Source organism: Nicotiana tabacum, chromosome 2 (assembly GCF_000715075.1).
Source record: "Nicotiana tabacum cultivar K326 chromosome 2, ASM71507v2, whole genome shotgun sequence".
NCBI lineage: Eukaryota > Viridiplantae > Streptophyta > Magnoliopsida > Solanales > Solanaceae > Nicotiana > Nicotiana tabacum.
Window position 1 is genome coordinate 120098415 of NC_134081.1, and position 27047 is coordinate 120125461.

A 27047-nucleotide genomic window follows, 5' to 3' on the forward strand; every position below is an offset into this window, starting at 1 on the left:
AAACCATCCACCACATAACTCGTTATATATATGTATATATGCTCGTCTAAAGTTTGGTCTTGTGCGTACTCATTTGCAACTTTAGTCTATCATGAAATTCTCAACTTGACTTGCACTGAGGGCTCTCCCTAGACCCCACATCACTTATAATATGACTTGTACACTTATTATCATATCTAATTGATATCCATTCCATTAATAGATATCGTCTTCACACAAAATAATATAATTAGTGCACATCGACTTTCTTAATAGCGCTTAAATACTTCAAAATTTTTCGGAGTGTTACAGTGGTTGCGTTCCACTATCTCAAAGAGCTATTGAAGGGGTTGCAATTCATCCATCAAAAGGGAGTTATCCATGGAGACTTGTCTTCGAGACATTATCTTCCTGGATGATCATGTTAAAATTAGAGATTTTGGCTTAGGTTAGTTGGTTATTTCATTTCCTTTTATTTATTTATTCCGTATTAATTAGGTTATAACTGTTAACAAGGAAAACCATTAAAAAGAACTTTTTTAGCATGAGTGAAATTAGGAATAGCTAATACAAGTGCTTCAGCCATAGCCTTCTTTAAAACTCTGGTTTATCAGCTTCTGCATCCCAATTGAAATCATCCAAAACATGAGCCAATGCATTTGTATGTGATGTGTATGTATGTTGTACTTCAAATCTGAACTATTGATAATTGTGTAAGTCTAATCCTAGCCCTCCACATCTGCTGCTCATTACTCCTAATCAGCTAGCTTAACCATTAAATGAGTTTAACTTACTTTTTAACTGCCACTCCGTTTCAATTTAAATGATTAGAAAGAATGACACATTTCTATATTTAGAAAAAAATTAACTTTAAATTTTTTATTTTATCCATTTTACCCTTAATGAGAAGTTTTTATAGCCATACAAATATTATGACCCCACAAACCTTTTGTCCCTTAAGCTTTTAGGACCACATATTTCAAAAGTTTTTTTTTTCTTAAACTTTGTGTCAAGTCAAACTATATCATCTAAATTGAAACAGAGGGAGTACTAATTAAGTTGGATCATAACAATAACTTGCAACGTTTTAACTTTTCTTTTTCTACAATAACTTGCAGCTTTTTAACTTTTCTTTTTCTTTCATTTAGCTTGTAACTGTTGAGGTTTTTTTTTTTTTTTAAAGATGAAATAGTCTTAAAATGAGGGTGAATGGGAAATGGAGGGAAAATAAAATTTTTGAGTAAAATTTTAAGTTTCCCCTCTTGACAATGAGACATTGTCCCATATTGGAAGAGAAAAAGATTTTTGGTGGGTATATATATAATTGCTCTTCTTGTAGCTCTTAAAGAGTTAAGAAGAAAGCAAGCCTCGCGCCGTCGTCGTCGTCGCTCGCTCGGCTCGGCTTCGGCTACGGCTTCGGCTTCGGCTTCGGCTTCGGATTTGGTCAAATGATTGATTGATTAATTTTTTGGACTAAATTTATTTGTTAATAGTAAATATTAACGTAAGATTATCTGCATTTATAACGAATATTTTTCAATCCGTGTATTGACCACCAGGCAGCCGCCTAATGCTCTTCCCACCATGAATGTTGCACTCCTTCCTCTCAGCATTTCCATACGATTTTTTGGGTTTCTACTCCTTCGTTCTGCATTGTTTTAACTTCAAACAAAGCAACTGTAAGTGTGATTTGCTACCGAACTTTGTGTTCGCTGAAACACTGGGGTTTGAAGTACCGCTACACCAGTGTATGATTCGTTCTATCCTGGGAGGAAATAATCCATTACCTTGGGTACTAGGAGGGGATTAAGTTCCTTAAGAAAACACAGTGAATTCAGTGGGCTCGAATTAATTACTGTTTCATTACGATAACTTATATTTTACAGAATTATTATTTACAAATACAGCAATATTGGCGGGACTAACAGTAACACTGGAGATGACTCAATTCCTTTTGGGGATGGACTAGGTAATATGATGTATCGAGCCCCAGAGTTGTCTATTGATCCCCGTTTAATTAACACAAAATCCGACATATTTTCGCTCGGATTAGTGCTTTTTAAGATGTCATGTCCATTGGGAACTGCATATGAAAGAGCTAGGCAATTTGAGGAGTTGAAAGAATCTGGTGAAATTCCAGAAGAAAAGATAGATGAAACTTCCAGAGAAATAATTTGTCAGCTCTTGAAGAAGGATCCGCAACAACGTCCTTCAACAGCTCAGTTGCTTTATCGTTACTTCCCGTAGTTTTAGAATCTAAGGTATGGCTACCGACTTCCGTCAATATAACAACATACTTATGGCTGTGTGCTTCCTCTGTGCAATATTTACTAACTGTTCCATTTTCTACTTTCCCTGCAGAAAAGGCTTCTTGCCAACCTTGGGCAGGTTCAAAGGGGCTATCTTGGGGAGCTTCATACTATATTAGCCTGTTATATATTGTTCAACCTTCTCTCTATATATATTACCCATTGAGCTACTCTAATCTTCTAAAAGACAAGGTTTAAGGAAAAGGAGAGGGCAAAAAAGAGTACTCGATCACTTGCTTATGTACACTTTAATTAATTCACGGGGTATAAAGACTTGGACATAGGTGCCAATGTACTTGGTAATTTAATCTACCAAATTTTAGGTAGATGAAAAGAATCGCCTAATACGTGTTGCAATTGGTAGGATTCATTACTTGAATTTTAAGATTGTTACTTCAATTCTTCCCCACCGAAAGACCAATCTTTGAGGCTTCCTGTGATATGATTAAAGAAGAGTGTTTGGTTTTTCCTAGCTAATTGAGCCTTAACATTGCATGATTATTAAAAGAAAAAGACGAGAATTTCTATCTATATTAACATTAATATTTTTACTAGGAACATGTGAATGAATGCAGTTTTTACTTGTTAGGTAGATACACTGTGTAGCATATATATATATTTTTTAAATCATTTTTGTTCTTTTACATGGTCTAGAATAGTAAATTTTTGTCATGTTATTTCTTCATTGCCCTTCTATGAGTTAATGATTCTACCGGAGAATCATAACCATTGAGTTATAGTAGTTAGTTTTCTTCAAAAGATTCTTTCACTTATGGTGACGTACAAGCAAAGGCGAATGCATGGTTTAAAATTTATGGGTTCTTGTCGTAATTTTAAATTAATATACAATAATAATTAGGTTCATAGTTAGATATTTATAAATATTTAGTAATTGTTTTAATAGAAATACATGATGTATACAAAAGTTACCGAGTTCTCGGAAACCTACGTACTATACTCTAGATCCGCCACTGAGTATAATAATTAAGGGACCCCAATTCCTTTACTAACTATTATTCAACGAAGGTTAGTTTTGGAGTGGAAACTTTTACTTCTAAATTATTATAACAAAGTCTTTTCACACAAATAAAAATTTCGTAAAAATTTGGGATAGAGTGATTCATAAAAAATAATTGGTTCAAGTATAATTAAGTTTACTACTATAGGAATGTAATTTTTCTATTCGGACGTGTATATTATATTCGCACGACTCAAAAAGGATTTAAAAAAAGCTTAGATTATACAGTTTGGAGTAGATAGAGAAATAAACCTAAGCTGAAAATTAGTTCATTAACAGAAAGTACGAATTGGAGAATTTTAAATACCTTCATAACTATATGACAGGTTTTGGTAATCAATAAAACATTACGAGAGGTTTGTGCCACATAAATTAAATTTATCTGAAAGGAGTAGCTGATAAATGTTTGTTCTGTGCACTGACCATGTATAATATTTCAAAACTATCAGGTTAAGTTATTTGCAATAATTAATAGATAATTGTTTATAAAGATATTATAACCGTGACAATAAAGTAGATAACTTGTTATATCATATAAATTAAAAATTCTTTACAATGTCTATTTATGTAACTTAAATTCGTACACGTATATCATGAAACTACTCATTTTTCAAACACAAAAAAAAAGTTCTCAAATTGAAGAGGAATAATTTACGATACCAATAATATGAAAGAATTTGAACATCCAACCCACAACCTTAATGCAATAAGGGGAGTAACTTAGAACATTATAAACCCCTCTAAAAACTCTTACACAACCGATGATGAATAAGGTATTCTTTAACACCCTCTCGTACGTGTAATCCATTTCTGAGGTTGACACATGAATTTTTTCTCCTTTTTCTTTGAAGTAGAGAGAGAAAGAGAGAAGAGAGAGAAAGCTCAACATGATTGGCCTCGAGTAAAGGGAGACAAATTATTTAGGCTCAATAGGCTAATTAATGACTAGGCCAGGAGCAATGTTAGATTAATGGCTTGATGGATTGAATTACAACAACAAAATATTGGGATTTGGGAAGGATAATGTGTATGCAGACCTTATCCTTATCTTGTGAAGGTATAGATACTGCTTCCGTTAGATTCTGGACTCAAGAATAGAAAGAAAAATAGATACATATATAATGGATCCAATGGCGGATCTACGCTTGGCGGCAGCACCCATCGGCTTTTGCCAAACTGTTTTATATACGGATACATAATACTTAAAAAAGTCTATAAAGTGGTCATGAGCACCCACTGTACTAAAATTAGTTAAGTACTCACGACCTATAAATTCTGGATCCGCCACTGCGTGGATTACTTCCTTTTGGACATGGTGCGTAGCATTCTTTTGAAGTGTTCTACTTGACATTGAATCCTTAAGGCTCCAGGCTGATTGTAGCCAAGTTCAAGAGCAGATATGTCAAGTAGAGTTACAATACAAGGGTGTTTCATCAATTTCATTGGTATCATTACTCTTTCCATTTCTTCTTCATTTCCTACAATCACAGGGATGTACCCTTTTCGAATTGCTTGATCGTCTTTCTCTTGCATATAGCTGAATCTCACATAACTATCACTGCAACTATATGCTGTAGATTTTTTTTCTCTCGCTCCAAATGATCTCATCCTCCCCATTATTTTTGCCATTTGTGAGAAAAACTACTATAGCTAGCTTGCGATTTAAGAATTTGCTTAAGCTACACTTATAATATCTTCTTGAATATATATACTAATGGAAATATGGCTTCAAAGAAAGTTAAGCGGTATAGGAAATATATAATATTTTGTAAGATAGTCATTTAATTAATTATTTTATTAAGTGATGACTCCAGGGTCATCACCTAATGCTTTTATAAATTATTAGTATGAGCATATATTTTGTTAGAGAGGAAATGATCTCCCTGACCAATGACATTTTAAATGGAAGAAAATAACCCAACAATGATTTCTTGTATTTTATTTACTTATTTCATGTGAAAAGGATTACTTTTTAGGTGTATATATATCTTTTGTTTTTCTCTCTGTAATATAGAAGAAAAAGAAAAAGAGGAGAAAAAAAAGAAATAAAGGAAGAAGAAAAAAACTCGGTTATAGTTATGCTAAATTTCCAATCTCGATTGATTAAAGAGCAATTCGGGACACAAAGCATCATGCATTAACACAGAATAACCAATCTCGATTGATTATCCTTTTTTATTGATGTGGGTGTCGTCTTCTATATGTATAAAGAAAGCCACGGTCAGGTTGGAGAGTACCACGAAGATATCACACATTAAAAAAAAAAAAAAACGATATTGGCGAATCATCAAGGTTGGTATTTCTTAATTTCTTTATTGCTAGTGTTTGAAGTAGTTATATCAACTAAAATTTTCTAAGTGAATATTATTTTCTCAGCTATTTAGAGTTCCTAAAAAGAAAAGAAAGACTCAAGAACTTGAGATTTGTTTTATTTATAGCTAGCTCAAAATAGTTTTGTCGAATTAGTTAATTTGCTTAATATGATATTTGACAAGAGATATGGATAGAATATAACACGCACGCAAAGTTATGGAGTATTTGACTAAGTGAAGTTTGAACAAGAAATAGGGACTACAACTTGCTCCAATGAGAATAAAAAATGGAAAAATGATATACCCGCTCTCAAAATAATAGCCGATAATATATATATATATGTTACATATAAAAATTATACAAATTTTATATATTTTTTCGGCTATCGAATGTAAATAGTTTCTTTTGGAGTACAGTATTACTCTTACTTTAGTTTTGCAAGTAAAACCCCAGCTTTTTGACCCTTGGTTTAAATAAAAAGCGTGTTAGTATAGTATAGTATCATTTTGGCAACACTACGAATATTCGTTTTTATAATTCTTGGAAAACAAGGAAACTAAAATATTTGAGTTTTCTATTTCCAGTAGTTACCTTTGGAGAATGAGATCATTAATTAAAGTAAGGACAAGCAACACATTAATTATCATGAGTTATTAAAAAGAAAATTAGAGATCATTATATTGTGAACATACTTTATCCTGCCTAGAGACTTTGAGAAGGTCTCTTTTGATCGGATAAATGAAGGGATTACTCAAGAGATTGTGTCATTAGATTTGATTCTTGATATCAAGCATGTTTATTGCCATGAATTATTCATGTGTTTGTAATTAATTAAGAATATATTTAAATGCATGACATTGCTTACATCACTTAATTAGTAAATTGATGTTGGGTTTTATATATGGCACCAAACATGCTGTATCGATCTATGTAGTGTGAGATGGTGATAGAAGCCATTTATGTGCCTTCTTCTTTATGGTTATTAGGTTCTGGTCAACTTTGAGTATATGCCTATTATGTATGGCCAGGAAGAAACATGAACGAAGAAGTGATAGAGCAGCACAGTGCACAAAGCATTTCGTATTTATGCAGGGTTTGGGGAAGGACCGCACCCCAAGGGACGTGATGTAGATAGCCTACCATAATAAAGCATTATTGTCTGTTTTCCATCTCGAACCCGTGACCTATAAGTTACACAAAGATAACTTTAATTTTACTTCAAGGCTTCCCTTTGAAAGAAGATGGGGCTTTTAACATATTTGACTGCACAACCAAAAATATTTATAGTCGCTAGTGTGTGTATATATATATATATACTCTAATTATATATATAAAAGCTATTATATATATACTATTTAAGATACTTTCCCTTTGTTTTAGAAAAGATTTCTGTTAGATAAAGGATAAAAGAAGGAGAAGGAAGAATGGGAACAATAAAAATTAAATTCACACTTATTATGTAAGAGATTTTTACCGGTACCACTAGGCAATAAACTTCGGGAAACATTACGGGTTGTCGTCAACCTTTTTCATTAAATAACCCTTAATCACTTATAGGGTCGCTTCTAGGCGGATTGGGCGGATATTTACGCTTAAGGGTTCGGCTTATAGGTTATTGGTTTGCAAATGTAACTAATATGCTAGCCACCCGATAAGATATCGGGCATATCGATATCGGACTAGCGATTATCGGGCGGCTTATCGGCTAAATCAAATAGACAGTAAAAATTACATAAGTAAGCAAGAGAGTAAATAATAGATAGATGATCCAATCACAAACACTCTCTAGTACGCTAATGAAGCTCTGATTGTTAATGTCAGTTTCTTCTTCTTTTAACTCCTTACCAATAAGCAAGCTAAAATACAAATTGAGGATCCTTAACCAGTAATAAAAGTTCAGTTAACATAAATTCTGGATATAGTTTTGCTTCAGTTACCAAATTAAATAATTCATTTGAGCAGAAAGATATCAAGAACTATCTAGATCTGCCTAGTCCTACCCCCTAAAAATAAGTTATGATAATGTTGACGCTCAAGATGCTAAGAAGTTGCTTCATAATGGGTAAAAATATAAATATAATAATTTTTAACGGGTTAACGATTTATCCGATAAGGAAATTGAGTAATCCGTCACAAACTGATAAACTGTTAATTAATTACAAAGTTTCAATCCGTTCAGCAACCGTTAATCCGATAACCCAATATCAATAAGCCAATAAATCACTTTTACGAATCGGTTACCGGAGAAGGTTCGATTTTGAACCGCCCTAGTCGCTTTATCTCCAAGGTATTCATTCGAACACCAGAGAGCAGATAATAAAAAGATTACTATTGATCCATACTGTACTGCTCCTTCCACAAAATTGTAATACAAGATCCCCTCGCACTGCATTATTTTTCCATTAAATAACCAATGTTTCTTTGTACGGCAGCTAGATAATTAAATATAAACACAGAAACTACTTTTCTTTGATAATGAAAGATGAGATAGAAGCTATTTTGCTACTATTAAGTACTAACTATTGTTAGGTTGTCAATCGTTTGGTTCGATCAATTATATTATAAAAATGATATCATACCAATTTTTCAATACTTTATTTTGTATAACTAAAAATAGATTTTTCGAATCCGTCCAAATCACTTAGATTTTTCGGTATCGGTATCGTTCGGTTAATTTTTAATTTTTTAATTGTCATGAGTCTCTAGTAAAAGTAATTAAGAACGCGACAATACACGTACTTACATAGGACTTTAGAAAAGCTCTCTAGATATTTTACTATTTAAAAGGTGATGAATGAAGGAAATATAAAAGATGACCACAATAGAAATCAATCCCACTATTCTCCGGCAACATAAAAGAAATTAAGAAAAAATAAGAGAAATATAATCACACGAATATGAAGATATTAATCAAGGTAGGAGTAAAGAATAGAGTATATTAAAAGATTAAATATCCAAGAAGAAAAATCTAAACTATACGAAAGAGAAGATATTCAATACCTTATGACTTTATACTCAAGATCGTTAGAATACCTTATGGCTTACTACTCAACATCTTAAAACTAATTTAATTTCAATAGGAGTAACAAAATAGATTTGAAAGTTGGGACTTTGGATTTTCATAATTCCAACGCCCAAGAAAAAAATTTAGTAATTTGTTATTTTTAAACTTATTACTATATAAAATATATTTTTCATTCATATATCTATTCGATTCGGTAATTTTTCTGTTTGTTTTTATAAAATTTAAAACTCTATCTTAGTTAACCGTACAGTTATACATTTATATAAAAATCTATTATTTTATTGATACAATTCAGTTCGGTACGAGCTAACGCAAATATGCTCAAGCAACGGCTACTTGAGTGACTCGTTTTGAGCGTGCACCCTATTCTCTGGATTTATTTCGATAACCTTGTAATACAATTTGTTTTAAACCAAACCAGCCCCAACTGTTTGCTGCATTTCGCTCCTCTTCTCAAACGATGTGAAACTGTAAAGTCTGCCTTTTCATCCTTCTCCGCTGATTCTTGATTCCATATAATCATCTTTTACTATCACTTTTGTGAACATTAAATTGATGATTTATGTTTATACACTATGAGGATGGCATAGGTTTTTGGATAAATTATTCTATGTTTCTCTGTGATTTATGCTAATTTACATTAGGTTAGTTAATCAGTTATAAAATTAACTGAACGATTGATCTTGTTAGTGAGGCTCTACAAAAATCTTAATATTTTTAGCATTCAAGATGTCCCCTAATGGTCAATGAAGTGAGAGGAGAATTTTGAATTCTCAAGTTTAAATTCCAGCAGAGGCAAAAAATACTAGGCGATTTTCTTTCTATCTGCCTAAGTCTTTGTAGACAGAGTTACTCGGTATCTGTAGACAGAGTTACTCGGTATCTGTGGCTTGGTTGGAGGTAGCAGATACCCGATAAAATAGTCGATGTGCGTGCCTGCCTGGACGCCACTATCAAGAGAAAAGAATTTTTTTGTATAATGTAGGTTAGAAATGGATGAAGTAATTCTCCAGTTATAAACTATTTAATTGAAGTCACTCCAATGGGCTTTACCAATAACTTGTGGGATCAATAGAGGGAGCACTGTTGGAGGAATAGCTCCTTGTTGCCCTAAAATCTGGAATGATATTTCTTTTCCATCAGTTAGATGAATTTAAGTAGCCTCCTATAGTGTTGTCAAAGGCTCATTTAAGGCGCGCTTAAGCCTTGAAACTCAAAAAAGCTCCGGGAGGGCTCTTCACCTCACTTAAGCTACTCTTTAGTGTAAGGCAAAGCTCTAAGACATGCGCCTCATTACCCATGGATTTTATTGGGAATCAATAGTTGTAAAGGAGGACATTATGAATGAATTTGTTACTATGTTCTTAATTACATATATTGTTTTTTTTCCCCTTGATTGCGCCTTTTTTTACTAAAGTCCACACTTTTTGGTGCGCTTTGCGCTTAAAGCCCTAATAGACCTAGAGTGCTTTTTAGAGCTTTTCGCCTTTGACAACACTGGGCCTCCTATGCCTAGCTTGGTATTGAGGCATAGCAGTTGTTGTGTCGTTGATTACCTTTGAGACCTATTTAGTACTAAAAGGTCAGGTTACTTGCACATTTTAAAAGGAGGATCTATTTAGCAGTTGGTGCACATTGAAAATTATGAGTGATAGGATATTCCATTATGAGGAGCAACTAAAAGATAAATTATGATGAGAACTTGTAATACAGGAACATAGCATTGTTTTCAAGTTAGAACCTTAAATATTTTTCTGAAAAGTTCTTTATAATCATTTTATATCTTACAATGTTTACATGTGTGGGACTAGGAATACAAGATACTCTACATATATAGGCTGTGGTGTTTGATTCGTTTTGTTCATTTCAAAGCAACCAAGTGATTTCTAAAGCTGCAACTCCATTTGATTTTGCATATTCAGGCCATTTAGAATAATCTTTTCCTCACCCTAGAAATGTACACATTGCAGAAAAAGCATGACATTTTGTTGAATTTAGGTGATGTGAAAACTTCTTGGTGGTTGGAATTTAATTTTTCTTCTTCTGGGACTGAACACTGTTTAAGTCTATGCATAACTTCATTTGTCTTGATGTACTCATCTCGAATGGGTAAAATATGTGTGCCTTTGCTTCGTGCATATCCTTCTAATAGACTAAAAATTAGAAAAAAGATAGAGGTACCTGAACTGGATACCTGCACATCCTCATATCGGATGCGTACCCGTAAAAGAGTCTTGTAACATAGGTTTGAGTTAACTATTTGGTAGGTTTCATGTCGTTTCCAGCAAAATACTCAGTTAGATTATCTGGTGTTTGGAACCTATGCTGTTCGGACTCTGCAAAAATATTGCCGGAGGTGCGTGTCGGATCCTCATCCAACACGGGTATGGCAGCATTTTTGGAGGGTCCACGAATATAGTTTGGCACCCTTGCTAGTTTGAAAGTCATCCTCTTTGGGTTGTGGATAGTAATCTATTTACTTTTGGACTGCTTATAACTTACTAAGGTGCCGAGGTGGGAAATTCTTGCAAAAATGACGCTATAGCAAGCTTTTCATATGAAATTCAAACATACAACAGGTGAGAGTTGAAAAAGGGCTTAGAGAAAATCGAATAAGTAAAGAAATGGAAGCATGCAATCGAAGATTAACAGCTTCTTCGAGCACTCTTCTTCTTCTATGCCCAAGAATGCAGTCCCATCTCAATGTGGTGATATGTTCGATTATGAGATGATACAGCCAGAAATTGTGGTCACATACCAGCGAAGACCTCAAAATCGAATTGGTGAAACGGATGGTGCATCAACTGGTGAAGCATCTAAGGAAATACACTTGGAGAATTTTGTGCCAAACGGGGGAATGGCAAAGTCTGAGAAAGTTCTCAATAAGAAAAGAAAGTTTGCCCAATTCTATTGTCAGTCTGATTTTTTATTGCATACTTGTACTGTCTGTGGCTTCAAATATGCCAGAGGTTATGAAGGGGATAAAAGTTTCATAAGATGTTAAAAGAACTATACACCTGGTATTCCATTCAAGGGTTGGCGGAATGAAAGAACTCTTAGAATTCCTTCACTTGAAATTGAATGAATTATCTTGGCGCTGGACGATGATCCTCCTCCTCAGAGAAACAAGGTGCAAGAAGTAGTGAGAAGGAAGAAAGACGGGCGTCAACCACACACCAATTTGGGGGAGTGAGTTTCCACAGGGAAATGGTAAGAAGAAATCAATCAACCAAAAGTCGAGTAGAGTCTGATGAAAGTGCCAGTAGAGTAGTCTTGTGTGAGAAGGATGTTGTATCTGCTTTATGTGGCATTAGAGCCATTTGGGTCACTCCCTCCAACAGGAGAAAACGTATTGGCAGCTATTTGCTGGATGCGGCCAGGGAAAGTTTTTGCAAGGATTTAGTTCTTACACGCTCAGAGTTAGCCTTTTCTCAGCCAACCTCAGTCGTAAAGGCCTTCATCTCCAGTTATACAAGCAGTCACGCATTCTTGGTTTATACAACTTCTGATCTATAACAAAGCTCTTCTCTTTGTTCATATCTCTGTTCATATTACTTTCAATAGCGTTGCTCAGATTATTTGAAATCTTGCCCATATGTTTGAGCTCATATCATTAAGTGGAGGATATTCTCTTCTCTATCCAACTGTTGACCGATGAGGTTTTTCACTGCTTTTATATCGATGTTGGATCGCAAATATAATGTTTAATTTTCTTCATATGCTGATAGTTCAGTAAATATTAGTACAATAACGCTTGTTCATAAATTGAACTTATACTTCTTATATTGTTATTTAAGTTTCAGAATAGCCTTCTCTTTGACTTGTGAAACTCATGAGTTCAAGTCTTGTTTATCTTTTTAAATAGTTCAAGCCTTATCAAAACTGAACAATTCACTTTATCTTTTTTCCTTCAATTTGATCGCTTTGAGTTTGATTCAACAAGAATGGAGCAAGAGGATAGTGGAGATTTTTTCCAAATGCAGTGTTTTCTAAGCCAACCTTTTGTTGTTCTCAGACATATGCTGATAATGTTGCATTTCTTTTCCTTCTTATTTGGCTTTTAAGAGGTTGGAGTTAATTGAACAATGATTTTCCTGTTGGCAGACAGCAGGTTGATACCAAGGAAATACTTGAGAAGAAAATGAATCTTGCTCAAGTAGCATTAGTAATATACCACAAACTAAGTATGTCAATTTGTCAAAAGGAAAATGTGGACAAAGCGTGCTCAAGCATTTCCAGGACTCGTGCCTGAGGAGAGTGTGGTTGATCTGGTTGTAGATCACACAAATCATCAGCCAATTGTAGATGGTGGATTGAGCGACATTCAGCCGACAGAGTCAAGGATAGCTGATGTTCCCGAGGTAGCATCAGAGACCGAAGGGTGCAGCTTATATATACCTATAGTCGCGTCACCTGTGATCACTCACCAGGAGCAATCACACAACTCTCATCAACCTTAGCCTTTACATGCTGTCAAAGGAAGTCAATCGCCTCAAATCATACAGAATTACAGAATTATTGGGTCAAGAAAGCTATGCAAATGCTGCCTCTCATCGGTTTTTAGATCCTCATCGGGTATTACATTCTTGATTTTTGCCTGTCAGCAAGTTAAATCTGTGTTCATCTTATCTCTCTTCTTTCCTTTTTGCTCTTTAACCATAAAGAGTGAAGTAGAGCCTTTGTCTTGAGGTTTGGAGAAATATCAGTAATATTGTGCTGATTGTGGAAATTCCCCATAGTGTATATTTGCATATTATGCTGTAGTTATGGTGTATAATGTTTATTGCCAGCTAAAAGAGTTTCTTTCCAGATATGAACTTCAAACATATCCTTGAAAAAATTCTTATCAAACTTAATGTTGAATTTGTAACCTGAAATAGATATAATCCTCCCTCTCTTCCTATCCATCACAAAAATGTTCAAGTAGAAATGTCTTCGCAAGAAGATAAGTAAATTGAAAATAATGAATTGAATTACATATTGCCATTGTGTTTTTTGGTAACTATCAACTTTCATTAATTACCAAGTAGAATATTTACAAATCCAGCCAGACTTTATACTCAGTCTACTGTTCATATGACGAACACATCCACAGTAATAGAAACTATCCTATACACCTTAACTAGGAAATCTGAAATTCTGTAGAGTCATCTTAAGATAGTCAGCAACACGAACATGACAGGTATAGGCTATTACTCTAGCTGCATCATCACTTGTTTTCGCTTTCTGCATAAAAACTTTGTTGTTTCGTTCAATCTATATTGCATATATGAACTCTATATATACCAGCGTCAGTAGTTTTGCTTGCTTTGTCTTTCCTCTTGTTCTCTGTTCTATCCAGATTTGCAATTGCCCCCATGACATCATTGATGGCCAATCAGTTTGTATCCATGCCATTAATTTGCTCCACACTCGTCGGCTAACTTCAGATTCAGCAAATAGATGATCGTTGCTTTCTCTGCTAGTTTGCACATTCGACATCTTGTATCTATCTGCATACCCCAGCCTTTTAGTCTTGTAGCTGTGAGTAATCTGTCTTGAAATTGAAGCCATGTTTTGAAGACTGCTTTTGGTCTTGCTGCATTCCCACACATTAGGTTCTTCCAGGTGACTTTTGGTAGATTTCCTATGATGTTTTAACTTCAATACCACACGGGGGGAGGGTTGATTTGTGTGGTGTCCAATTTTTTGCGTGCACATATTATAGAAGGACCTGATTCTTCTATGTGTTCCTTATACTACTGTTGCGGAATAATGAATGCAAAAATTAAAGAACACAAGTATTTTACGTGAAAAACACCTGGCTCAAAAGGTGAAAAAAAATTATGACCTACTTCCCAGTAGGATTTTCCCAAACTCTCCACTAAATTACTGAGCCGAAAACTGCATTTACAAAATACTTTTGTAAACCTAGGATTAACTCTAATCCCGTTGTGGCAACCAGCCTCTAACTGCTGCGACAACTTCAAGTTAACTCTAACTTGAATACTCTGAGTACCTATTACAATTGCCTCTAGATAAAGCTAAAAGGTACAATATGAAAACACCTACTATAATTGAACTAGAATAAAAGATAGACACTTGAAACTGGTTCTTCTATCTGGTTCATGTAGCTTCAAGTTCGCACACTTGAATCACACACGAACTGCTTGCAAAATGCCTTGTTATTTTGCTCTCAATTCACGTTTAGCTTCTGCTTTTGTGTGTTACCTTGTAGAGTGAGAACATCCTGCACTATATAGAGTTAGTAGATGACGAAATAACTAGAGTTCTAATGCTACTCTTCCTTGGTGGAAGAGTTCTAGTTAATCTCAACTTCTAACTCCTTCCTTATCTTGGATAATGTACTCGTTGAGTAAGGAGTCCTTCTCTTTATCAATTATACAATCTTTTCGATTAGGAGATATCTATTATTATGCCAGATTTCGTTTATCTCCTGCACGTGCATCTCATGTGCTTTGAATCTGCCTGTGTCTATGCATACCAATGATGGACCTGGTTCATCCCTGAGTTCCTTTGTCAATCTTCAAAACTATCCTTTACTTGGGCCAACAAATTTCCTCTTTTTGATGATGACAAACTCTGTGCTTTTTCATAAGCTTAGGTCCTGTTTCAACTTAGCTCAACATCAACACAATGTTAGAAATATTTTTTCTTTTTATCACTTATCATCAAGGACCATGTTCATTAGGTTATAAACATCATTGTTCAAAGTGCAAAGCACAACCTTTTTTCCCCTTTTGGCATCATCGAAAAGTTGCATAAAAATGTACGATACCCAGATTTTAAAACTTACTCATGGCCACTAGGGCTACTTCAAATGCAATCATGGATTAATCATCATAGATCAAGCTAAGAATTTTAACCATCAAAGAAATATAAACAAATAGTTAGAGCAAAAATAGTGAATTTCATTGATGATTGATAAGATTTTACCACAAAGCATAAAAAAAAAATAAAAACACTGGAAACATGAGCAAAAACAAAAATCCCGAACTGGGTCACTGGTTGATCTACACTAAGCTAGGAGCTTAAGGCTGAGAAGAACTAGGTGTTTGTTTGTTTTTTTTTTTTTGCTTGGAGGAGTTTCAGCATATCCTGAAGAATGCCATCATTCTTCTCCTTTTCTCTTGCCAGCTCAGTTCTGAGAGCAGCTCTCTCTGTCTCCACCTCAGCCAACCTTTTCTTCAGCCTCTCAATCTCAGCATCCTTATCCCCACTTTCTTGCACCAAGGCTCGCACTTTGCTATTCACTGGTACCTTCTTAGATGAACCAGGTTCTTTATGAGTGACATGGACTTCATAGTCACAAGCAAGCAGCGTATTTGCCCCAAAATAATCCTTGCTTATACCAACCTCCCTTTCTTCTTTCGAGTATAACTTTCAGTCACTCTCTTTAGTAGGTCTGCGAGGGTTTCCTGTTCAAATAAAACAGGTTCATCTATATTTTTCCCAAGTTGAACCAGCCCTTCAGCGGCTTCGCCAGACCCACTTCCCCCTATTTTCTTTACACTCTCCTCTACTCCAGCAGATTTTTCTCCGCAAACAACCATTGCACCCGTGTCTTTGGTTAAACTCACAGGAGTGGGTGAAAAATCAACCACTCTTTTACCCTTTCCCCTCACAGCACTTCGAACACCCTTGCTCTCTTTTTCTTTTTCTTTTTTATTTTTACCACCAATTCCTCCAGACTATGTAGTTTCAACACCTGCTTTAGACCCTACTAGTACAAACCTATTCTCCAAATTTGTTCTCTCCCCACAACAACCTTGCGAGCAAGCATCTTTACTCTTTTCTTAGAGGTTGGGGTGGTGGAAGAAATGATAGTGGGTGTGGAAGTGTAATCAAACTGAATTTCAGTTTTGAAAAGACTTTGGAGTGTATCCCTAAAATCTAGGTACTTCAATTCGGTTGGGACTCTTTTGAACAGAACTGGTTCATTTGTAACGGATAAGTCCAAAAGGAGTTTGGAATTAAGTAAGACTCTGCTCATTATCCAAATATTATTATTTCAAATTATGCAGAGTGTAGAAAACATACCGTGTTATCTTGATGAACCAGGTTCTTCACTGATAATTCTCTTGTGTAAGTCTAAATTTGTCAAAATAGAAAAAATATCATTAGAGATTAATGAGTCATTTTAACACATGGCATAGGAGTATACTATTGAAAGTATGAGTCTGAGCAAAAATTAATCTAATTATATACACATTTTCAGAATTTCTAACCAAAACCAACAATTTTTTTTTAATTTCTTTTTTTCGTTATGAATTCTGAACTGATCCTTTTAGATGATCTTAATCATCCCTAATTCTAACATGTTCCTTTCAAAGTGATCTCTACTTAGGGCTTTTGTGAAGATGTCAGTTATTTGCATGTCAGTAGCACAAAATTCCACAGAGATCAACCTTTTTTTATAGTTATCCCTCAAAAAGTGATGCCTAACATCTATGTGCTTAGTTCTCTTGTGATGAATCGGGTTCTTGGTCATACTAATTGCACTAGTGTTATCACAAAAAATAGGGATACAACCAACATCAATTTCAAAGTCTATTAATTGTTGTTTGATCCACAACAATTGAGCATAACATGAAGCAGCAGCAACATACTCAGCTTCAACAGTAGATAAGGCCATTGAATTTTGCTTTTTGGTAGCCCAAGACACAAGACATGAGCCAAGAAAGTGTGTCATACCTGAGGTGCTCTTTCTATCCACTAGAAAACCTGTATAATCAGCATCAGCATATCCCACTAGATTGAAATTACTACCTTTTGGATACCATAGACAGAGATCAGTGGTGCCTTTTAGATATCTCAAAATTCTCTTGACAGCAGTCAAGTGAGACTCCTTTAGATTTGCCTGAAATCTTGCACAAAGGCCTACACTGAAAACAATGTCAGGTCTACTAGTAGTGAGATACAACAATGAGCCAATCATTCCCCTATACAACTTCTGATCGACAGATGAACCAGGTTCATCTATATCCAGCTTTGTAGCTGTTGCAATAGGAGTGTCAATTTCTTTGGAATCTTTCATTTTAAACCTTTTAAGCAACTCTTTTACATACTTATGCTGATGGATCATAGTTCCATTTGATTTTTTTTTAATTTGTAAGCCTAAAAAGAAATTAAACTCACCCATCATGCTCATTTCAAATTCACTCCCCATTAGTTTAGCAAATTCTTTACTTAACTTATCAGTAGTTGCTCCAAAGATTATATCATTAACATATATCTGAACTACCAAGAGATCTTTACCTTTTTCTTTCAAGAACAAAGTATTGTCAACTTTACCTCTCTTGTAGTCATGCTCAAGCAAAAACTTTGATAATCTCTCATACCATGCTCTTGGTGCCTGCTTGAGCCCATAAAGTGCTTTGCCAAGTTTGTACACATGATCAGGACTCTCCTTGCTTTCAAACCCCGGAGGTTGATTGACAAACACTTCTTCCTTTAGATATCCATTGAGGAAGGCACTCTTGACATCCATCTGGTGGAGGGTGAATTCCATGTAAGTAGCAAAGGCTATAAGGAGTATTATTGCTTCCAACCTTACAAATGGAGCAAAGGTTTCATCATAGTCTATGCCCTCTTCCTGGCTATATCCTTGAACCACCAATCTTGCCTTGTTCCTTGTAACAGTTCCATCTTCATCAAGTTTGTTTCTGAAGACCTATTTTGTGCCAATTACTGATCTGTCCAAGGGTCTTGGTACCAGATGCCAAACTTGACTCCTTTCAAATTGGTTGAGTTCATCTTGTATTGCATTTACTCGGTCTACATCCTACAAAGCCTCAGCAATATTTTTATGTTCAATAAGAGATAAGAAAGCATCAAAAGCACAAAGATTCTTTAATGAAGATCTGGTTTTGATTCCAGAGGTTGGATCAGTAATTATGTTCTCAATGGGATGAGAAATTTGATACTTGTAAGGTTTCACAACCAACTGGTTTCCTCTTGATGTTCCTTCAGTGTTTTGTTGCTGTGGAACAAGTTCATGGACAGGTTTCATTGAGGTTTGGGGATCATTTCCTCTTTGTTCTATTCCCCCTGTCAGGTTGCCCTGGGTAGAAGGACCTGTTCCATCACATGTTCCTTCTTCCAGTGCTGCTTTAGTCTGAGCTATGATTTCATTTAAGTTTCTCACCAGCCCAATTGCTTCATCATCATGTTCCTGTCACTCAGAAAGAATGTTAGTTTCATCAAAAATCACATGAACACTTTCTTCAACACACATAGTTGTTTTGTTATAGATCTTATAATCTTTACTATGTGAAGAATATCCCAAGAATACTTCCTCATCACTTTCGGGATCAAACTTGCCTAGGGAGTCTTTACCATTGTTGTGCACAAAGCACTTGCATCCAAATGCCCTAAGATGGGATATATTTGGTTTTCTCCCTTTAAGTAACTCATAGGGAGTCTTCTCTACAAGAGGTCTAGTCATGCACCTATTTATGATGTAGCATACAGTATTTACAGCTTCTGCCCAGAAGTTATGGGGCAGTTTACTAGAAAGAAGCATAGTCCTAGCCATATCTTCAAGTGTCCTATTCTTTCTTTCAACTACTCCATTTTGTTGTGGAGTCCTAGGAGCAGAAAATTATGATATATGCCATGCTTATCACAAAATTCAGCAAATTTAGCATTTTCAAATTCAATGCCATGATCGGACCTGATTGATGCAAGTTGATTACCTAGTTGTTTCTGAGTTTTTCTAACAAAAGAAGTGAACATGTCGAATGCTCCATCTTTAGATGTTAAAAACAATGTCCAAGTAAACCTAGAGTAATCATCAACAAGCAGAATCACGTATCTTTTACCACATCTGCTTAATGTTCTCATTGGACCACAGAGATCTATATGGACCAGTTCCATCGTTCGGGTGGTACTTACCACTTTCTTGCATTTAAAGGAGGATCTTACCTGCTTCCCCCTTGCACAAGCCTCACAAACTTTGTCTTCCTTGAACTTGATATTAGGCAGTCCTATCACCAAGTCCTTGGAGACTAATTTGTTGAGTTGACTCAGGCTGGCATGTCCAAGTCTCTTGTGCCAAAGGAGGAGATCATTGTCTAACACACTTAAGCAAGTGAGTTTATTTTCTGACAATGTGGACAGATCTGCAATATATATATATATATATATATATATATATTGTTCACTCTTTTTCCCTGCAAAACAATCTTGTCAGTGGTAAGATTAATCACAAAGCATTTAGTATAGATGAATGCTACCAAGTTGCCTCTGTCACACAGTTGTGATACACTAATTAGACTATATTTTAAGCCGTCTATCAAATAAGCATTCTCAATCGAGTGAGAATCAGTCTTACCTACCTTACCAACCCCAATGATCTCACCTTTCTTCCCATTTTCAAAGGAGACATTACCTCATTTGAGGTCCTCAAGTGAAAGGAACTGGTTCTTGCATCCAGTCATGTGCTTTGAGCAGCCACTATCCATGTACCATATTTGGCTTCTCCCCTTCACTTGGACCTGCAAAAAGAAATCAGGGGTTAGTCTTAGGAACCCAAACTAGTTTGGGTCCCTTTCTATAGGCAAAAGGATGAATCAGATTCTTTTTACCCTAACTTGGTAGCCTATTCTTCCCTTGAGCAAACTTTTTATTCTTTTGACTAGCCTTTTCTTTTGCAGTGCATTCAATTTTATAGTGACCAGTCTTACCACAGTGTGTGCAAATTTTATTCTCAAGAAGTGTGAGATACTTGCTTTTGGGATCCCATTTAGGTGGCAGATTCCCAAAGCCAATTCCTCTTCTATTGATACTATGTTGTTCCTGTATCCATGACAGTGCATCAGAGGACATGTTCCATTTACAAGTTCTGTCTAGTTCATGCTTGACCTTGCCTAGATACTCTGTTAGAATTCTTACCTGATCATCCTTATACAACTCATCTTTTAGTTTACCTACATTTTCTTCTAGAGTGAGTCGTGTGCAATCAGCTGTCTTTTTACTTGTTTCTAATTTCAATTTTAGGTTTTCAGATCTAAGTTCTAGTACATTTGATTCAAATGCATGAACCTGGTTCTTTAGAGCAGTATTTTCACTTACAGTCTCACTAACTCTAAGTTCCAGGTTCTTACACTTTGCTTTTAAAATCACACATTCCTTAGACAGTTGTTCCTTTTCATTGTTTATATCCTCAGATTCATCAATGAAATCTAGAAGTAACTCAGATAGCTTTTCTTTAGACAAAAACTTAATCTTGTCTTTTAGATGGATTATACTTAGTTCGGATTCCTCATCGGATTCTCCAATTTCTGTAAATGCTTGTTCATATCCATCTTCATCATCTGAGTCCTCATCTGAGCTTTCTCCCCAAGCAGCAACCATAGCTTTTGTTGATCCTTTGTTCTTCTTGGGATGAACATGTTCCTTCTTTCTGTTTCTTCGTTCAGCTCTTTCCTTCTTCCATTCAATTTCTCATTGAGGGTAGTTTTTGATGTGGTGATCAGTTTTCCCACACTTGTAGCATCCCTCATTGGTCTGTTTTTTAGTAACCCTTGGTTTGTTGTAGCCTCCACTTCTCGAAGAACCCTTTCCTCTCATCAGGTACTTCTTGAAGTCCTTTGTGATCATAGCCATTTCATCTTCCTCTAGATCAGAACCTTCAGTGATTCTGAGTGCCAAACTCCTTTCCTTCTTGGGTACATCCATCTTCATGGTTTGCCTTCTAAGTTCATAAGCAGTGAGATTTCCAATTAGCTCATCCAACTTAAGAGTGGCAATGTTCTTTGATTCCAGAATAGTAATGATTTTGCTCTCCCGTGAGACTGGCAGAACCCTTGTCAAAATCTTCTCAACTTTGTCTTCTACAAGAATAACCCTTCCAAGAGACTTAAGTTCATTTGTTAGTATGGTGGACCTTGTATACATCTCTTGGATGGTTTCTCCTTCCCTCATAGTGAAATTCTCATATTGAGAATATAGTAAAGTTCCTCTGGACCTCTTCACCTGAGGTGTTCCTTCATGAGCTACTTGCAAAGTGTCCCAAATTTCCTTAGCAATAGTATAACTTTGAATTTTGCTGTACTCATCTGGACCGAGTCCACAAACAAGCCATTTCTTAGCTTTAGCATTCTTCTCCCATTTTCTCAAGTCGTCAGCAGTGTAGTCAGCTCTTGTTTTTGGCACCTCTTCTCTTTCGGCATTTATCTTCATGGTAGCCAATGGACCATCTGTGACAATGTCCCATAGCTCATAGTCTTCTCCTATAATGTGGTCTCTCATTCTGTTTTTCCACCAGGAATAGTACTGGCCATTGAAGAGTGGTGGCCTAGCAGTGGATTACCATTCCCAGTTTTCAGGTGGTGCACTCATCTTGATATTCTCCTAAGGTGTTAGCCTATTCAAGGATAACTTGCTCTGATACCAATTGATGTTTTAACTTCAATACCACACAAGAGGGGGGTGATTTGTGTGGTATCCAAATTTTCGCATGCACATATTATAGAAGGACCTAGTTCTTCTATGTGTTTCTTATACTACTGTTGCGGAATAATAAATGCAGAAATTAAAGAACACAAGTATTTTACGTGGAAAACACCTGGCTCAAAAGGTTAAAAAAATCATGACCTACTTCCCAGTAGGATTTTCCCAAACTCTCCACTAAATTACTGAGCCGAAAACTGCATTTACCAAATACTTTTGTAAACCTAGGATTAACTCTAATCCCGTTGTGGCAACCAGCCTCTAACTGCTGCGACAACTTCAAGTTAATTCTAACTTGAATACTCTAAGTACCTATTACAATTGCCTCTAGATAAAGCTGAAAGGTACAATATGAAAACACCTACTACAATTGAACTAGAATAAAAGACAGACACTTGGAGCTGGTTCTTCTATCTGGTTCATGTAGCTTCAGGTTCGCACACTTGAATCACACACGAACTGCTTGCAAAATGCCTTGCTATTTTGCTCTCAATTCACGTTTAGCTTCTGCTTTTGTGCGTTACCTTGTAGAGTGAGAACATCCTGCACTATATAGAGTTAGTAGATGAAGAAATAACTAGAGTTCTAATGCTACTCTTCCTTGATGGAAGAGTTCTAGTTAATCTCAACTCCTAACTCCTTCCTTATCTTGGATAATGTTCTCGTTGAGTAATGAGTCCTTCTCCTTATCAATTATACAATCTTTTCGATCAGGAGATATCTATTATTATGCCAGATTTCGTTTATCTCCTGCATGTGCATCTCACGTGATTTGAATCTTCCCGTGTCTATGCCTACCAGTGATGGACCTGGTTCATCCCTGAGTTCCTTTGTCAATCTTCAAAACTATCCTTTACTTGGGCCAGCATCCTATCATTTTCAGGTAGATGGCCCTAATTTGTTCCATATCTTCAAATTTGTGAGGTTAAGACCTTCAGCTGACTTTGGTACACATTTTACTTCAAGAAACCAATATTTTTCTAGTTATTTCATTTGCTCCTGACCAAATATAGCTTTTGCAGTAAGCTTCTATAGCCTTCATCACTTTGGCAGGTATTATGAACAGCTGAGCCCAGTAAGATTGAACTCCAAACAGAACTGATTTCACCAACTGGACTCGACCATCATATGACAACTTCTTTGCTACCCATGAAGCTACCCTTATAGTGATCTTGGATATTAATGGTTACCACTCTACCATCTTCAGCTTTCTTGTAGCCAGTGGGATCCCTAAATACCTAAAAGGTAATTCCCCTTGCCCATATCCCAGTAATTGCTGAATATAATGTCTGAGAGGATCATATACTCCACCAAAATATATAGCACTCTTTGACATGTTAGCTTGTAAACCCGAAGCATCTGTGAAGTTACCAAACTTTCTATGTAGTAGATCTATACAAGTTAGATCTCCTTTGGAAAACATTAGTAGGTCATCCACAAAACTCAAATGAGTGATATTCATTTTTGAACACTTAGGATGATATTTGAATTGCTTCCCATCCCTCAATTCACTAAGATTTCTCGTTAAGTACTCCATGACTATGACAAATAAGAAGGGTGATATTGGGTCCCGTTGCCTGATCCCTCTTGCAGCATCAAATGGTTTGGTTGGTTCTACATTGATTACTATGGAGTAATTAATAGTTGACACACATTCCATCACTTATCTAACAAACTTTGGAAGAAAGTGTATCTCTTCCAGCATCTGCTTCAGGAACCTCCAATCTAATGTATCATAGGATTTTTGAATACCTACCTTGATCATGCATCTTGGTGAAATGTATTTCCTTGTGTATGCCTTTACCAATTCATGTGCCAAGATCACATTGTCTGCAACGTTTCTCTCAGGAATGAATCCAGCTTGTGTTTATGCGATGATGCTAGCAATAACAATTTGTATTCTTCCTACCAGGACTTTAGCAATGATTTTATAGAGAACAGTACAACAGACAATTGGCCTATACTCTTTGATTGTAGCAGGATTAGCTACTTTTGGAATCAAAGTTACTGCAGTACAATTGATGCCTCTGAACATAGTACCTGTTATAAAGAACTCATTTACTGCTTCTATAACTTCATTCTTGATAATTGGCCATGCTTTTGTATAGAATACTATATTGTATCCATCCACCCCTGGTGCTTTGTCATCTCTTATAGAGCATAGTCCATCATAGATTTCTTGTTCTGTTACTATTTTACATAGCTGAAGTTGTTGAGCATGGTTCAGCTTTTTGCCTCTTCTCATGGTCTTCTTATTTACTGTTGCCACACTGGGAATTGTTGTGCCCATGAGTGACTTAAAAAACTGAGTAATCTCTTCTCTTATAGCTACTGAGTCAGTCAGTCTCCTTCCATCTAGAGAATCAATCTCTGTGATTTGTTTCCTCTATTTCCTATCCTTCATGAATGCTGAGAAGTAGCTAGTGTTAGAATCTCCAAGTTTTATCCACATTTCCCTCGCCTTCTGTTGCATAATACTTTCTTCAATCAAGGACCACTTTTCAAGTTAACATTTTATATTCTTCTCTTCTGATGCAAGTGTATCTCTGTAATGTGTACTTATCTTGGTCTGAATCTCTTTCAGGTCTTCCCTAGCTTATTCAATCTTCATAACAATACCCTTGAACTCAGTTTCATTTAGAATCTTAAGTTTTTCTCTTAGGTTTTTCTGCTTCAGCCAAAAGTTTCTCATTGTATATATATGCAGGTTCTGTGCCCATCAATCCTCCACTATCTTGAGAAAGTTCTCATGTGTCGACCAAACATTAAATTAAAGAATTTGAATGATGCCTTGATCTTTGGCTCCCTCAGGTTAGTATTTATCATCATAGAGCTATGATCTGAGATGTGAGGTAGTCTGTACTAAGTAGTGAGATGTCCAAACTGCATCATCCAATCTGCATTTCCCATTGCTCTGTCAATTCTACTCCAAATTCTGTCTCTACCTTGTTGTTTATTTGTCCATGTGTAGTAATCTCCCTTCCATGGTAGCTCATTCAGTACCAGGTTTTGAACACATTCAACAAAGTCCTTTATCTCCATACTAGTTACTGCGGTACCATATAGTCTATTCTGTGGGCACAATATGGAATTGAAATCACCCCAAATAATCCAGGGTTTAGATACCTTTTGTGAGATTCCTGCAAGCTGTTTCTATAGCTCATTTCTCTTTTCTAGTGTGTTATATCCATACACCACTGTCATATCATAATCAATGACTTGGTTCCTGCTAACCACATCACAATGTAATAATTGTATTTCTTGTTGTATACTCTTTATTAGATATACAACACTATCCCAAAGTATCCAGATTCTTCCAGTAACTGCATTTGCATAATTAGCTTCAAACTCCCATCCAGGAGCTATTTTTCTACTAATTTTGCCTGCATTATGCTCCTTGACTCTTGTTTTCACTAATCCAACTAACTTTACTTTATTCTCGTTAAGGTATGTAGCAATTTCTTTTTGTTTATACCTTTTATTTAGCTCCCTCACATTCCATGCTAGCCAAGACATTATTGATGGTATATGAATCCCCCTCCTAAATCAGAAGGGAGTAAGGCTACCACCACAACATCATCTTGTTGCAATATTTCAAACTCATTTCTCACCGGTATAACAATTTCCACTATTTGATTCATAGGTCTGCCATTTATTTCTTTAGCTGCCTTTCCTTTCAATAACTGCTTCTCTTTGGCTTGTGGATCTATCTCTTCATTTGCCATTGTTTCTGCTGATTGTTGTGTTTGTTTGGTTGCCCCTGCATAGCTGGTACCCTGCTGATCACCAGTAGAGGTAGCTGGCATACAAGTGTCTACCTTTGGTACCCAAGTTGGTTCCTCTTTCTTCGATTTATCTATTCTTTGCATAGCACAGTTATGCCCTATCATTAAGCATTGTTCACAATATTCAAGTTTCCATTCAAACATCACTCCCTCCCTGCTGGAATGTTTTCTTTGTAGGGTCCATCATTGTTATTTTAGATGGCAAGGCCTTAGTGACATTAACTTATATGAGCATTCGAGCAAATGATATTCTAGTTTGCTTTGCTGTGCATTCATCCGCATATTTAGGAACACCAATGGCACTGGCTATTCTACTCAATGAATCCTGCTCCAACAATTCATGGGCAGATTTGGGAACTTAACCCATAAAGGCAATTCTATGAGGAACTCTGCATTGAAGTCAAAATCTGGAGTCCATTGCTTTAAAATCATAGGTCTATTGTTAATACTATAAGATCCTTCATACAGAATTTCATTTATGTCTGCTATGCTTTAAAATTTAACAACATAGTATCCCTCCTAATGATAATAGATTCCAGGTTCCGATACAGTATTCCAGTTTTGCTGCACATATTTCTTCATGTAATTATATCCAGGTGTATCTCCTACTACATATACTATTAATGTCGACTTCCATTTATCAATTTCCTTTTATGTTTCTCCTTTGTCAAGCTTAACAATTACAGATCCCTCAACCAATTCCGTAGGAATGTAATCAAGAGACATACCATTAGTTGCAGCACGATTACGGTTGAATAGTCCAGTCCAAGTAGGCTCTGGAGCTTGTTGCTTCATTGCTGCTTCAGCATTCTCCTTTGTTGAATCTTTGAGCTTTGGATCATTAGTACTTGTACTTGTGGTCTTTCATTTCCAGTCAATTGCGTCTTTGGTTCTCCGCCGAGGTTCAATTTCTTAACCTCAGGGTTCGATTTCACTGTCGACGCCAATGGTGAAAGAGCCAGAAAGTGAGTCGCTACTGGTGTTGTAATTCTTTGTTCTCCATTTTTTAGAGTTTCAGCTATTACCCTAGCACTTACCGAGCTCCCTACTGTAATAATTGGTTGTTTCTTCGGTCGACCTCGCCCTCTAGCCATGGCTAGATATTGCCGTTGTTGAGCACCTATATCTACACAATCTCCAATCAAATATATAATGGCCAAAGG

General features: G+C 35.9%; 1 pseudogene; it reads left to right on the plus strand.

Annotated features, from left to right (window-relative positions):
* Positions 1–11040: 11040 nt before the first annotated feature.
* LOC142168738 (protein CHROMOSOME TRANSMISSION FIDELITY 7-like) lies at positions 11041–12287 on the plus strand (annotated as a pseudogene).
* The last annotated feature ends 14760 nt before the right edge of the window (positions 12288–27047 follow it).